Source organism: Eulemur rufifrons, chromosome 1, assembly GCF_041146395.1.
Source record: "Eulemur rufifrons isolate Redbay chromosome 1, OSU_ERuf_1, whole genome shotgun sequence".
Taxonomy (NCBI): Eukaryota; Metazoa; Chordata; class Mammalia; order Primates; family Lemuridae; genus Eulemur; species Eulemur rufifrons.
In genome coordinates this window covers 101003754-101019310 of record NC_090983.1, presented here as the reverse complement: position 1 = coordinate 101019310, position 15557 = coordinate 101003754, and the positions used below count along the sequence as shown (strand labels likewise).

The 15557-nt window shown below is 40.5% G+C and overlaps 1 protein-coding gene across 5 annotated transcripts in view; it reads left to right on the top strand.

Moving 5' to 3' along the window:
• Nucleotides 1–7396: 7396 nt before the first annotated feature.
• WDR33 (WD repeat domain 33) overlaps nt 7397–15557 on the top strand; it is a 93796-nt gene continuing 85635 nt past the window's right edge. For 4 of the 5 annotated variants that reach the window (XM_069464467.1, XM_069464586.1, XM_069464554.1 and 1 more), the window contains exon 1: nt 7417–7555. The gene's annotated coding sequence lies outside the window, so the exon portion shown is untranslated. Of the gene's footprint in view, nt 7556–15557 lie in introns of all 5 variants that reach the window. The other variant, XM_069464381.1, reaches the window with a different exon arrangement.

Here is a 15557-nt window from a genome sequence, read left to right as displayed (position 1 = left end):
TCTCTTTCTCCTTGATTTTTATTAGATCTATACCGTATTTGGCTTTCTTCTTCTCTCCTCCATGTCTCAGCCTCCCATATTTTGCTTTTGTTTTATCACTTGGTGCTGTATTTTGAGTGATTTCTCAGAGTCTGTCTTTTCAATCACTAAGTCTCTCTTCAGCTATGCCTACTCTGCCTTTTAATGTATCCACTGAGGGGTTTTTGTTAACAGCTTTATTGAAATATAATTTACATACCCCAAAGTTTAAATTATACAAATTAATGGTGTGTAGTATATATACACAGTTGTGCAACCATCATAACAATCTAAATTTAAAACATTCCATCACCCCAGAAAGCAACTTGTACCCATTAGTAGTTATTCTCTTGCCCGCTCCCATGCTTGCACTCCCCAGCCCTATACACAGGTTTTAATTTCATTTAATTTCAGAAACTATCATTTTGTGATGTTTATTTTATCTTTTCCAAATCAATCTGTTCCTCTCTTCTCAGTGTATTCTTTTATTTTGGTTTCTATGTCTTCTTTTATAATTTTACACTTTTTTTTTGTTTTTTGAGACAGAATCTCCCTCTGTTGCCTGGGCTAGAGTGCAGTGGCATCATCATAGCTCACTGCAACCTTAAACTCCTGGGCTCAAGTGATCCTCCTGCCTCAGCCTCCTGAGGAGCTGGGACTACAGGTGTGCACTACCACGCCTGGCTGATTTCTTTTCTATTTTTTTGTAGAGGCAGAGTTTCACTCTTGTCAGGCTAGTCTTGAACTCCTGGCCTCAAGTAATCCTCCCACCTTGGACTCCCAGAGTGCTAGGATTACAGGCACGAGCCACTGGGCCCGGCCCCCTGGTGATTCTGTTGCTGGGAATTATCCTGTGTGCCAAATATCTTGAATACATAAAAAGCTCTACATCCAGAGCTGATTCTCAGTGTTTTTCCAATAAGAGAGAGATGGCATTGTACATCATGGAATATTACTCACCTATTAAACAGGTAAGCTTTTTCCAGGAGCCAAATGGTTCACAATCACAATATTTTGATGTGGCCTCAAGTAAAAATCAGATACTTCCATAAGTGGACACAAAAGAGGAATATATTTGTCACTCCTAAAGGGACATTTGAGAACTGTACCCACCTTTTCATCCAGGTCATGTTACTTTAGCCTGGACAGGAAAGTGCCAAATGCCCGCTTCCCTTTCCCCTATGGACACACCAGCTCTTGGTGCTCAGGCCTGCTGACCCCTGCTAGGTCTGGGCTCAGCAGCATGCAGGACTCCTAGAAAATTTCAGCATAGTCTCAACACCTCCTCTTATCATGCCAACCGCTGTTGATCCTCCTAATCACACAGTCCTGGACCCACAGCTTCTCATCCCAAATCTCATGTGGGCTTTCAAATCACCTGTGTTTGCGTTTCAGGATCGGATGAAGAGGCTGGAAGTTGTATAGACCTCTGTAAAGTGGAAAAACTAAACTGTTACCTATATGTCTTGTTCTTGATAGGTAAAAATGGGCTGGTTTAGGCTGGGCATGATGGCACATGCCTGTAGTACCAGCTACTGGGGAGGCTGAGGCAGGGGAATCTCAAGCCCAGGAGTTCAGGGCTGCAGTGTGCTATGATCATAACTGTGAAGTTACTGTACTCCAGCCTGGGCAACATAGAAAGACCCCACCTCAAAAAAATGGGCTGTCTTAAATAATAGTATATTAATAATAAATAATAGCTGGCCTCCCTATATAAGATTGCACAGAGCAGCTCTTTAGGGTCTAGTCCAAACTGACCTTTTGAGAAACTCTCTTCTGCCAGTAAACAAATTCTCAATAAGTAGGGGTGGTTTTAAAAATATTTAACAACCTAGCCGGGCATAGCGGCTCACAACTGTAATCCTAGCACTTTTGGGCAACATAATGAGACCTTGTCTCTAAAAAATAAGAACAAGTAGCACATGCCTCAAGTCCTAGCTACTCAGGAGGCTGAGGGAAGAGGATTGCTTGAGCCAGGGAGTTCGAGGCTGCAGTGAGCTATGATGATGCCACTGCACTCTAGCCTGGGTGACAAAGCAAGACACTGTCTCAAAAAAAAGGAACAAAACAAACAAACAAAAAAACCCCCAAAATATTTAACAGCCTGGGGTCACTGGCCTTAGTGTGGTCAGGTGTTAACCTTCTAATTGCTGGATCTAATCCCACCGGAGATGAGGATGGTCAGAGCTTACTTATGGAAGGATTCCAATATTTTAAAAACTGGTATAACCGTGGGGTACTCCCAGGCTCAATCTCTCATACATATGTGTGTGTGTGTGTGTGTGCGCATCTGTCTTTCTCTCTCTCACACACACACATACACACACTCAGGAACAGAGGCCCTGTAACTCCCAGGTTTATTTGCATTTGAAATAGAGCAGGTGTCCAAATAGAGGAGGTGTCAGGCAGAAGGTCCTTGAGCACAGGTGTTTGTGGTTAAGCACTGTTAAGTGTTCTATGTGTCTAATTGAAACCACCACAACCCTTGGGAAATTTTTAAAAACACTCTTGGACAGGCCTTCATGCTCTTACTATCTCTAATGCTCTTATACCTTCTCATTATTTGATATTTTATTAATTAAAGTATTGAATAACTACCATATAGATTGGGATGAAAAAGGAGAACAAGATGACAAGGTTCCAGCTCTCCCAGAGCCTATTCTAGTGGGGAGAGACAGACAAGAAAAGCTGCTAGTTAGATCAGCCTGGGAAGGTGTGCTACATTTGATACGGTGTTTGGAATTGATGTCTTTAAGGAGATGCTATTTGAGCTGCCAAGGATGCAGTTATGGGTAAATCTAGGTGGAATGACTTCCAGACCAGGAGCGAATATACCAAGTGGGAAGGCATGCATGGGCAGGGGTAGGGGTGGGGGTGCAGAGAAAACAAGCTGGAGTGGCTGGTGCTTCCTGAGTCAGGGAAAAATTGGCAGGAGCTGAGGTTTCAGATGTAAACAGATCTAAATTATGGCGCAAGGAGTTTGGATTTTATACTCAGCACATCGGGAAGCTATTTGGAGGTTCTAAGTAGGGAGGGTGAGTAAGGTCTGATTTTTGTTTTAAACAGTCATTCTGGCTGCTATGTAGAACACAGACTGGAGTTGGGTGGGAGGGGAAACCGATGAAAAGTGGAAACAGGGAGGATAGTTGGGAGACTATTGCAGCAGCTCAGCAAAACCTGCTTGGGCTCGAGCAGGGATCAGCACACCACACCGTCTGTAAGGAGTGAGTATGCCAGGCATTGTGGGCTACTTATAGGTCTCTGTCACATAGTCTTTTCTTTTTTTTTTTTAAACCCCTTTAAAGATGCAAAAGCCATTGTTTACCAGACTGCAAGAACAGTCTGTTGTATCTAGACTAGAATGATAGCAGTGGAAATGAGATGTGGTCAGATTTACAATTTATTTTGAAGACTGAGCCATACTATTCCATTTTACCAAGGAAGAAGCTGAAACTCAGAAAAATTAATATTATGCAGCAAGAAAATTAGAGGTAAGATGAAAATTCCAGAAAAGATTTCAATCTAGGACTATCTGACTAATGGCATTCCTAGAAATAGAAAAATATTTAGGACACACAAGGATGAGGCTTTAATAGTGGCATTCAAATAGTCCCAAACCCAAGGGCAAACCCTGGGCTGGAGAATGAACTTGCCATGTGCTCCTAAAATTCTGTAAGAGGCATTGCAGTGGAATTAATGGAGGCCAACATCAGTTCACTGGTGACAGAACCAGGGCTCTGACCCAAGCCTACCGACATGGGGTTCAGTGTTCTTTTTCTGTCCCTGCATGTTTTGTAGTACAGATGTGTAGTTGCATATGCAGTATTCTAACAAGCATTTTTGTTTTTTGAAGCATCTGAGTTGTATATTTAAAGATACTGTATGCATTGTCTTTAGTCTTTAATTCAGACACTAGTTGCTTTACTTGTTTCAATTTTTTGTTATTGCTGGGTAGAGCACATTTGCTTCCTCTGCCTCTAGAAAGGGATGAGAACCCTGCATTATAGAGATGATGGGAATAGGATGCTTAGCAATAGTCTGTGTTGGCTGGTCCGATGGTAGTGGGGTATCAGAACTTATTAACATTAGTGTCACTAAAGTTGGTATTCAACCCCCCACTGCTAAATTTGACTGGCTTTAAAAAAAAAAAAAAGAAAGAAATAGTCTGTGTTAACCCAATGGGGAGGTGATATATGGAGCTATGTTTATATGTATAAAGGACACACAAGACACCAGGTCCAAAGCCCCACCTGTAGTCTCAGCTACTGGGGAGGCTGAAGCAGGAGGATCGCTTGAGCCCAGGAGTTCAAGTCCAGCCTGGGCAACATAGTGAGACCTGGCCTTAAAAAAAAAAAAAATGATTGCAGCATTATTTATATTAGTGAAAGACTGGAAGTGACCTAAGTGCCATCATCAGTAGAGGACTGCTTAAGTAAATTATTGTTCAACCATACAACAAAACTGAGAAGCTATTTAAAAGACTAAAGGTATGTCTATATATGAACTGAGAAGGAAAAATGCCAAGAAATATTGTCAAAAGAGAAGATAAACTTTGTATGATATCCTATATGTTTAGGGGAAAAAGTACATATATGTAATCTTTTCTTTTCTTTTCTTTTCTTTTCTTTTCTTTTCTTTTCTTTTCTTTTCGACAGAGTCTTGTTTTGTTTCCCTGGCTAGAGTGTCGTGGCATCAGCCTAGCTCACAGCAACCTCAAACTCCTGGGCTCAAGTGATCCTCCTACCTCAGCTTCCCAAGTAGCTGGGACTACAAGCCTGCGCCAACACACCCGGCTAATTTTTCCTATTTTTAGTTGTCTGGCTAATTTTTTTTCTATTTTTAGTAGAGATGGAGTCTCACTCTTGCTGAGGCTGGTCTCGAACTCCTGACCTCAAGTGATCCTCCCACCTGGGCCTCCCAGAGTGCTAGGATTACAGGCAAGAGCCACCATGCCTGGCCCGTGGGGAACTTCTTGAGGTCTCATTTATTCTGTTCCCAGAAGTTAGGACAATGCAGTACGGTAACTATTTGCTGCATGAATAAGTGGTTTGTAGACTGACTGACAGGTTCTTTCATACCACCCATCCCTGCTCCTCCTACTCCCACCCCCACCATCCATTTTCTTTTTCCTCACCATATTCTTTTAGGGGATATACACACTCACATATCCTAGCTTGGAGTAAAATTCTTTTTTTTTTTTTTCTGAGACAGACTCTTGCTCTGTTGACTTGGCTAGCATGCGATGGTGTCATCATAGCTCACTCCAACCTCACACTCCTGGGCTGGTGTGATCCTCCTGCCTCAGCCTCCCGGGTAGCTGGGACAACAGGCAGGTGCTACCATGCCCGGCTAATCTTTCTATTTTTAGTAGAGACAGGGTCTGGATCTTGCTCAGGTTGGTCTCAAACTGAGCTCAAGCAATCCTCCCGTCTTGGCCTCCCGGAATGCTAGGATTCCAGGTGTGAGCCACCATACCCGGTCTGGAGTGAGATTCTTGCTTTCCTAAATCTTTGGTGGTTGCTTTCAAGTTTATGATAATCCCTGCCTTCTTGGAATCAAGGGAGTAAAAATTAAATTCTTGACACCTGGGGTGGTATAGGGTTCTGATATTTATTAATCCAGTAGCTTCCAAGTTGAGTCCAAACAAATGGAAAAATGGAAAGCAAAAGATTCCCCAAGTGATGTGTGATATGATGCTAAATAATCAACAAGACATAATAAATTATAAACTGTCACAAACAGAGATGCATTTAGTAACAAATAATTTGACTGTGCATGGTGGCTCACACCTGTAATCACAGCACTTTGGGAGGCCAATGCAGGAGGATCACTTGAGGCCAGGAGTTTGAGATCAGCCTGAGCCACATAGCAAGATCCTGTCTCTACAAAAACACAAAAAAATTAGGCATGGTGGTGCAAGCCTGTAGTCCCAGCTACTCAGGAGACAGGCAGAAAGATTGCTTGACCCGAGGAATCTGAGGTTATGGTGAGCTATAATGATGCCACTGTACTCTAGCCCTGGCAACAGAGCAAGACCCTGTCTCAAAAAAACCCAAAAAATCAAATTAATAGTTTAACATACTTTAGCAACCTGTTACTGCCAAAAAAAAACCAAAACAAAACCAAAAAAACCCAAAAAAAACAAAACAAAAAAACAAAACAAAACCTTCCCCTGTGACTACAAAAGCAAAACATGTATTTGAAGAAAATAGTTGTCCTTAAACCCATTTTTATATATTTCCTTGGTTATTTCTAGGCACATAAACAATATAAGCATTTCTGATGTCATAAAAACTTTGTATAGTCTGTGTTGGACGTGTTTCCATTTTTTTGCTATCATCTAAACCTCAACGAATGGTTAGTACACAAATCTTTTTCACATTGCTGAGACTATCCTTACGATAGATTTTTAGAAGAGGATTATGGAGTCAAAACTAAGAAATATTTTTTATTTATTTTTATTTTTTATTTTCCACTTCGTCCCCAAAGGAAAAACTAAGAAATATTTGAAGAGTCTTGATCCATATTGGAGAACTACTTGTTTTGCTGTTGTATTGTCTGAACTTCATATAAATGGAACCATACAGCAAGCATCCTTATTCATCCAGGTTGTTGCGTTTATCAGTAGTTATTTCCTATTGCTATGTGGAAGCCACTGTATGACTATAGTACAATTTACCCATTCAACTGCTGATGAACATTTGGGTTACCACTTTTTGGTTATTATGAATAAAGGTGCTCCGAACATTCTTGTACATGCCTTTGGTGGACGTATGCACTCATTCCTCTTGAAGTGAAATTTCTGGGTCGCAGGATAAGCGTACACTTAGCTTTAGCAGAAACTATGAAACGGTTTTCCAAAGTGGTTGTACCATAAGATAATTCGGTCTCTCGACTAAGTGAAGAAAGGAGATAATCTAGAGGCACAACTGGCATGGGGCAATGTGTGAACCCTAATTGTGTGCCTGACTCTGCTAGGTACTTTCATCAACCCACAGATGAACAGACTTAGCAAGGTCAGGCGCTTTGCCCACAATTTGACTCTCGGTGGGCCTGGTCAAATAGCCTGCTATAACCACCACATCGCCTCCGTAGAAATATCGCATTCAAATTTTGGAAACAGGATGCTTTCTGAGAGCATCCAGCTCAGCGCACAACGTGAAGAAAACCAGTACTGCGAAACGGCCTAGCCTCATTCTTCATCCGGGACGCAGAGCGGACCTCCTCGCCGCGGAACAAAGAAAGCACTCAGCCAGGCCGCGTGCAGTTACGGCCAGGCCCGGCCCTCCACCTGTGCGCATGCGCGGATCGAGCCCTACGGAGGCCCACGGCTCCGGTGCGCGTGACGTAGCACCGTACGCCGGTGCGTGATGATGCAAGGGCGTGCGTTCGGTGGCTCATAGGGGAAGATGGCGGCAGCTCTTTTGGAGGAGAGGGATTGAGAGGGGCGGAGGGAGGAGGCCAGGCAGGAGAGGTATTCTCGACAGTGAAAACGAACGCTTCGCTCGCCATTAGGAGCTCTGCTCAACGCCAGACGGTGAGTGCGGCGGCGTCAACGGACTGCTCTCCTGCAGGAAGCAGCGGCACTCTCCGCCATTTTCAGGCTCGGCCGTTGCGTGCTTTGGGGGCCTGGAGGGGCGCCTGGGGACAGGTTGGAGAAGCTGGGAGGATCGATTGGGGCGGGTTCCAGCCTTAGAACAGGGGGCTTAAGAATTGAGGCTGACCAGGGAAGGAGGCATGGTAGGACTAAGTCCCTGCCTGGGACCGGTGGCGACGAGAAGACATGAGTAGTAAGGCAGGCCACAGATAAGACGTGAAGTTTGGAGGGGCGAAGTGCGTTTAAGTAAACTGAGATTTGGGGCAGGAGTGGAAGGAAGTGGGCCGAGAGTTGAAGGGAATGTAGCTTTGAGTGGTTGGTTGAAGGGATCACGGGAAGTTAATGTGAAACCTGTAAAACAGCTGAAGGTTGGCTTAGCCTTGATGTTAACTGTGGTTTGAAATCAGTATTTGTAACAAGGATAAGGCTACAGCTTTGACAGGCAAAGCCCTGCTCCTTTGGAATAGTTATATTCCTAATTGGTTTGCTTTAGACCATACTTCCTGCAAGTGTCCTTTTAATAACTCTCTTTTTCCAGTTTTAAGTTGTCTTTTGGCATCTGGATATTTAGGGTCTTAGAAACCATTCATTTTAAATAAAAGAAAATACACGTTCGTACTTGGTTGTAACCCTCGTGGTTAGTGGGCCTTCCGGAATAAGGAGGAGGAGGAGGGTCGACAGGGAATTCCTTAATTGAATCGGTTTAAATCAAATCTGAAAAATACGGGTTACTTGTAGAAAGCCTGTCGAGAATGTTTTAAAGTAGTTTCTACACAGATGACTTTGTTTCCTGTTCACGAACTTTGGAAGATATTAGAGTATGAACAAAAACCGTGTGCTGAAAAACACCTCTTGGGAGCATAGAGTAAATACACTTTGGATATCTAGTGCAGGCAGTGTTTTTTGCCTGTGAATTTGGTGCAGTGGTAAATGTATTTATTTCAAACAAAACTTTTAGTGACTGTTATTTAAAGGAAACATATTAATTGCTCCCCTGGAAGCATTTTTCTTTTCCTAATCTTAACTGCATTTGACACTCATCTTTTATATAAGATACTTTTGCACTTTTTAATGGATCTCCTTGACCGCAAGAAGGTACAATACTGTGTAGATATGAGTTTGTGCTGAGACCTGAAGTTTGTATTTAGCCTATTCAAACTTAGGGAGAAATTTTATCTTGTCTTTCCTGTACTCCTGGGAAGAATTTTGGTAGAAAGTTGGCTTACATCATAGTGCTTTAGGGAAAAATAAATTGTTATCTATGAAGCTGATGTCTCAACTTGCATTCTTTTCTTTGGTTGGTGAAAAATACTAAAGCAGGATTTTGCCATCACAGTTTTCTCTTGACCTAAGCCTTTAATTATATTTTTACCAACCATTTGAGGTGCTCATTCAGAGCTCTCTTTGCTAAGTAAAAAGAAGTCCATATACTTTTCACATTACATTGGTGGGAAAATGTTATTTGATTATTGTTGAAGTTTGAACTGCTTTGCATTTCAGAATAACAAAGTAAGGTTACAGTAAAGCTTTATAACTGCAACAAGTGAAAGTTTTTCACTTATGAATGTATTTATAATCTTTTTGAGGTTGCTTATCAAAAAATTTGGAATTTTACAAGTGTTTTTTTTTATTTATTTATTTATTTATTTATTTTTGAGACAGAGTCTTACTCTGTTGTCCTGAGTAGAGTGCCGAGGCAACAGCCTAGCTCACAGCAACCTCAAACTCCTGGGCTCAGGTGATCCTCCTGCCTCAGCCTCCCAAGTAGCTGGGACTCCAGGTGCTTTCTACCACGCCTGGCTAATTTTTCTATTTTTAGTAGAGATGGGGTCTCGCTCTTGCTGAGGCTGGTCTCGAACTTCTGACCTCAAACTATGCTCACGCCTTGGCATCCCAGAGTGCTGGGATTACAAGTGTGAGTCACCGCGCCTGGCCATACCTACCTTTTTTTTATATTGGGTCAGTTAATTTAACTTTCTGAGCTTTAATTTCCTTATATATAAAAATGTTAATTGTAAAACTTACTGCAAAGGGGAAAGTGCCTTTGGTAGGCATGTAGCATATGCACTATATATATTGTGTATATGGTAGGCATTCAGTAAATTTTAACATTTTTTTCTTTCTGGGACTGGAATTTAATTGGTGAAATTATTTTCAATTTTTAAACATTAAGTCATATCTTTGTTGGCCGGGCGCGGTGGCTCACGCCTGTAATCCTAGCACTCTGGGAGGCCGAGGTGGGCGGATCGTTTGAGCTCAGGAGTTCGAGACCAGCCTGAGCAAGAGCGAGACCCTGTCTCTACTAAAAAAATAGAAAGAAATTATATGGACAGCTAAAAAATATATATAGAAAAAATTAGCCGGGCATGGTGGTGCATGCCTGTAGTCCCAGCTACTTGGGAGGCTGAGACAGGAGGATCGCTTGAGCTCAGGAGTTTGAGGTTGCTGTGAGCTAGGCTGACGCCACGGCACTCACTCTAGCCTGGGCAACAGAGTGAGACTCTGTCTCAAAAAAAAAAAAAAAAAAAGTCATATCTTTGTTGAAAACCTACTTACAATCTCATTCCTCTGGTAAATTAACTACTTTCTCTGTGTATTATTAAACCATTCACTGTATATTTCTAATTAATGTACTTTGTATTTCTTCTCTGCTACTTTGTGAGCATGTTGAAGACATACTGTTGTGCTTTATATTTTTGTATTCCTGAAATCTAAGCATCATAAAAATTGAGGAATGAATACTTTTCTACGAAAATTTCCCTCGTGACTTTACTGGGATCCGTATTTCACACAGACCTGGTTTATTTCTGACCTTTGGCTTTTGCTTATGGCCTGTTTGCCTGGATTGTCTTCTCCTTCCTTTCAGACTATTCATAATCCTGTTCATTCCTCAAAATCCAGCTAAATCTCATCCCAATAATGAGAGCTTCAGTGACTTGCCATTTATTTATAACTTGTCTTAGTTAATCTAGGGTCTGTGTGAGTGCCTTCTGTTACTTGGTGTCCCATAATATCTAGCTGTATGCCTTACCATTTTGAGCAGATTTTTGAGTGGGATAATAAATGCAAAATTGTGCTTTGGGCTGAGTTTGTTGCATATTACAAGCACCTGCTCCGTACTCTAATTGCTGTTCCACTTAGTAGGATACTTTTAAGGAGCATTTTTCCTTTTTTGGTGTATAGGATATTCTGGTAACTTTTTTTGCAACTTTATGTTATGAGAAATTTCAAACATACAGAAAAGGTGAAAATAATACAGTGAATACTCATATACCTTCTGTTTGGACTTAATTGTTACTAATATTTAGCAATTTTACTTTAACTTTCTATATACCCTCCCTTCCCCAACCATTTGAAAGTAAATTAAAGATTTGCTCCTTCTCCCCTAATACCTTAGGATGCATTTTTTGGGAATAATGCCATTTATTCCTGGACTTTTTTACATTTTTATTTCAAACCAGGCTTCAGCTAAGAAAGTTTAAAGTCATATTACTATTATCATGCCTAAGGCAATTATCATTAAATCTGTAGCATCGTCTGTTTAAAGAAGCTTCTATATTTTGGAATTTTCTGATTGCATGCTTAAAATGTCATTTAACTTTTTTCTCTATTCCTTCTATTTCTATAAACTGGAAGTTAGATCTAGAGAGGTTTGATTAAATTTGGGACAAATATTTTTGGGCAAAAATACTTCATAGGTGATACGTGATTTATATTGTATATATCAGGAAGGACAGAATGTCTGGTTCTCCAACTTCTAGTGATGGTCCCTTAATAAGGTGTAGAGACTAACAGATGTGCTTTGCCTTATTATTTACAATACTAAGTTTACTTGGTTAGTGTGGTGTCCGCTGGGTTTCTTCATTGTAAAGGTATATTGTCTCCTTTGCAATTATGCTTGATCTGTGGGGTGATAATTTTGGCATCGTGTGAGTACCTCTTTATTCTAAAAATGTTTCACCTAATGATTGAGTGTTGGCTGAGTCATTTATTTTATCGGAAGTTTTCTAATTCTGATACTCATTTATTTGGAGACAGAATCTTGTTCTGTTGCCCAGGGTAGAGTGCAGTGGCGTCATCACATCTTACTGCAACCTCAAATTCCTGGGCTCACATCATCCTTGTGACTCAGCCCCTCCGAGTAGCTGGGACTACAGGCTGGTGCCACCACACCTGGCTATTTTTAAAAATTTTGTAGGGACGGGGTCTGGCTGTGTTGCCTAGGTTGGTCTCAAATGATCCTCCTGCCTTGGCCTCCCAAACTGCAAGTTACAGGCATGAGCCAGGGCACCCAACCTATATTGGTATTTTAAATTCCAGACCAAAAGTTAACATTATTGGCACAGAAAACAGATTCAGATTTACAGTGCCAGCATCTTATTAACAATAACCCTACTTAGTGCAACTGATTTCTTTTTAGTCCTTTTTTTCCCTCAGACTGTATTGCCTTAAAGATGAACAATCAGAGAACTTTGTTCAACACTTAAGTGAAATAACATTTTTCTGTTTATTTGATCAATGTGATTATTTTGATTATCAAGTTTGACTGTTTTGACTTATATTCATTATTAGAGTTTGCTTTTGTCCTCTTAATTTTTTCAATGTTATTTATGTGTTTTAAAATTTAATACTATATTGAACAAATACTTAAGTGTTGCTTCTATTTCTGAGCTCTCCACCCCTGTTCTCACCCTGTTTGTTTGTTTTCTTATTTTCCTGTTGTTAGAAAAAAGTTGGCATATTGTATATACCTATGACTCTTGTTTTTTTTTTTTTAATTGTGGTAAAAGCCACTTAACAAAATTTACCATCTTAACCATTTTTAAGTGTTAGATATTTTTAAGTGCAGTGGTGTTATAGTTAACTATATTCACATTGTTGTGCAGCAGATCTCTAGAACTTTTCATCTTGCAAAACTGAAATTTAGTACCCATTAAACACTAACTCCACAGTTCCCAACCACCATTCTACTGTCTGTCTCTGAATTTGACTATTTACATATGTATAATTGGAGTCATACAGTACTTACTTGTCTTTTTGTGAGTGGCTTATTTAACATAATGTCCTCAAGGGACATCCATATTATATCATATAACAGGATTTGCTTCCTTTTTATGGCTGGATAATATTCCATTGTATGTATATACCACCTTTTGTTTATCTATTCATCCTTCCATCGATACTTGGGTTGCTTACACCTCTTGACTGTTGTGTATAAGTGCTGCCATGAACACAGGAATGCAAATATCTCTTTGAGACCCTGCTTTTCAGTTCTTTTGGGTATATGCCCTGAAGTGGCTTTGCTAGATCGTATGGTAATTCTATTTAAAAAAAATTTCTTAGAACATTTGTTTTTATTTTTAAATTTTTGAGGAACCTGCATAGTGTTTTTCATAGTAGTTGCAGTATTTTACAGTCTCACGAACAGTGTACGAGTGTTCTAATTTTTCCACATCCTTACCAACACTTGCTATTATTTGTTTTTTTGATATTAGCTATTCTAATAGGTGTGAGGTGATAGCTTTGTAGTTTCGATTTGATTTGCTCTCATGTTTAGTGATGTTGAGCATCTTTTTGTATCCCTGTTGATTGTTTATGTATCATGTTTGGAGAAACATCTATTCCATCCTTTGCCCTTTTTTTTTTTTTTTTTTTCCTTTGGAGACAGTGTCTCAGATCTCCCTCCGTTGCCTGAGTAGAGTATAGTGGCTTATCACAGCTCATCGCAACCTCAAACTCCTGGGATCCAGCAGTCCTCCTGCCTCAGCCTCCCTAGTAGCTGGGACTAACAGGTGTGCACCACCAGCCCTAGTGATTTTTCTTTTTCTTTTTTTGGTAGAGACAGGTCTCGCTCTCGCTCTCGCTCTCGCTCTTGCTCAGGCTGGTCTTGAACTCCTGGGCTCAGGCCATCCTCCCGCCTTGGCCTCCCGAAGTGCTAGCCCTACAGATGTGAGCCACCGCATCCAGCCCCGTTTGCCCATTTTTAACTTTTTTAGAGACAGGATCCCACTGTGTTGCCTAGGCAGGTCTCAAACTCCTGGGCTCAAGCAATCTTCTGGAGTAGCTGGGACTATGGGTGTGTACCACCATGCCTGGCCTCCTTTGCCCAGTTTTTAATATGGCTATTTTTTTTATTGAGTTGTAGGAATTCTTCATATATTCTAGATATTAACCTTTTATCAGATATATGATTTAAAAATATTTTCTGCCATTCCATGGATTGCCTTTTCATTTTGTGTCCTTTGTGCCCTCCGATGCACAAAAATTTTAAGCTTGATGTAATCACATTTGTCTGTGACCCTTGTTTTTTTTAACCTAACAATAAAACCTAAGAAATCACTCCTTAGCAGTTCAGAGGCTCCTCCCCACCCTTTTTTTCTGGTTAAACAAGCTTTTGGTTAATCCATTATGTGGATAGTACCATAGATAATATGTTCACTCAGTTCCTGTTATAATTCAAATGGGACATATGTGAGGGTCAAAAGAACTATTATGCATAACATAACTATTATGATAATGGGCATAAACTCAGGGCCTCCTGGGCAAGCTTAGACATAGTGTCACTCTACTATTAATAGAAAGTATTTTTCTATTTCTTTGGTGTAACAGCTTTAAAAAAATTTTTTTTTAACTGTGATAAAACACATGTGTAGCAACTTTTTTTTTTTTTTTTTGAGACAGAATCTCACTCTGTTGCCCGGGCTAGAGTGAGTGCTCCGGCATCAGCCTAGCTCACAGCAACCTCAAACTCCTGAGCTCAAGCGATCCTACTGCCTCAGCCTCCCCAGTAGCTGGGACTACAGGCATGCGCCACCATGCCTGGCTAGCTTTATATATTTTTAGTTGTCCATAAAATTTCTTTCTGTTTTTAGTAGAGACGGGGTCTCGCTATTGCTCAGGCTGGTCTCAAACTCCTGTGCTCAAAGGATCCACCCGCCTCGGCCTCCCAGAGTTCTAGGATTACAGGCGTGAGCCACCACGCCCGGCTGTGCAGCAACTTTTGATTGTTGTTTTGCTGTAGCCAAGATATAGTTCCTTACCCTAAGAAATGCAGATGTCAGACTGAAAAATTCAGTAAGTAAGGCTAATAATTTTTCTCAGTATTGCAGGTATTTAAAGTCTGTGATTTCCTTGTTTCTCTTATGGTTTATTTTCTTTTATGGAGTTTTTGCTAGGTGGGTCCCAAACTTCTGTTTCCATAACTGTAGTTATTTTTGTCTTGTTAGTAATAAGAAACTCCCTTCACTCTTTTTTTTTTGTTTGTTTGAGACAGTCTCTGTCTATTGCCCCAGGTAGAGTGCAGTAACGTCACCATAGCTTGCTGCAACCTCAAACGGTTGACCTCAAGCGTCCTCCTGCCTCAGCCTCCCAAGAGTGCTAGGATTATAGGCGTGAGCCGCCATGCTTGGCCTCCCTCCACTCATTTTTAAAAAATTGAGTACTATATTTTTTTAAGTTTTATAACCCAAAAATAATAGTATTTTATCACTACAGATATCATTCAGTTTCAAAAGTTAGAATAATAAAGGTTTTACTAAAGAGCTTTAACCAGTTTATTGTGGAAATACTCAGTACACAGTCACAATTATTTTTCAGTAATAGGAAATTTCTATCTTAAGTAGGAGGCCTAAGAAAAGCTTTAACAAAATTTCAGTTTCACATAAAGTGATAGAATTAAACATTTTGCATCAGGCCAAGTACAGTTTACAAAAATAAGCTTTATGAAATCTCTGGTTCTTGAACTTAAAGGCACCTGGGACATTTGAATTTTTTGTTTCCTTGTTTTTTAAGGAAAAAGATTTTCATTTTTGTCATATGCTTACAGTGATTTGGGCTCAGAAACAGTAATTTTCATATGACACCGTAAAGTGTTTGTGTGAACACAATGCTTTCAGTTCCCTGGGCGTAGGGGAGTGTACACTTAAGAGTAGAATTGCTGGGT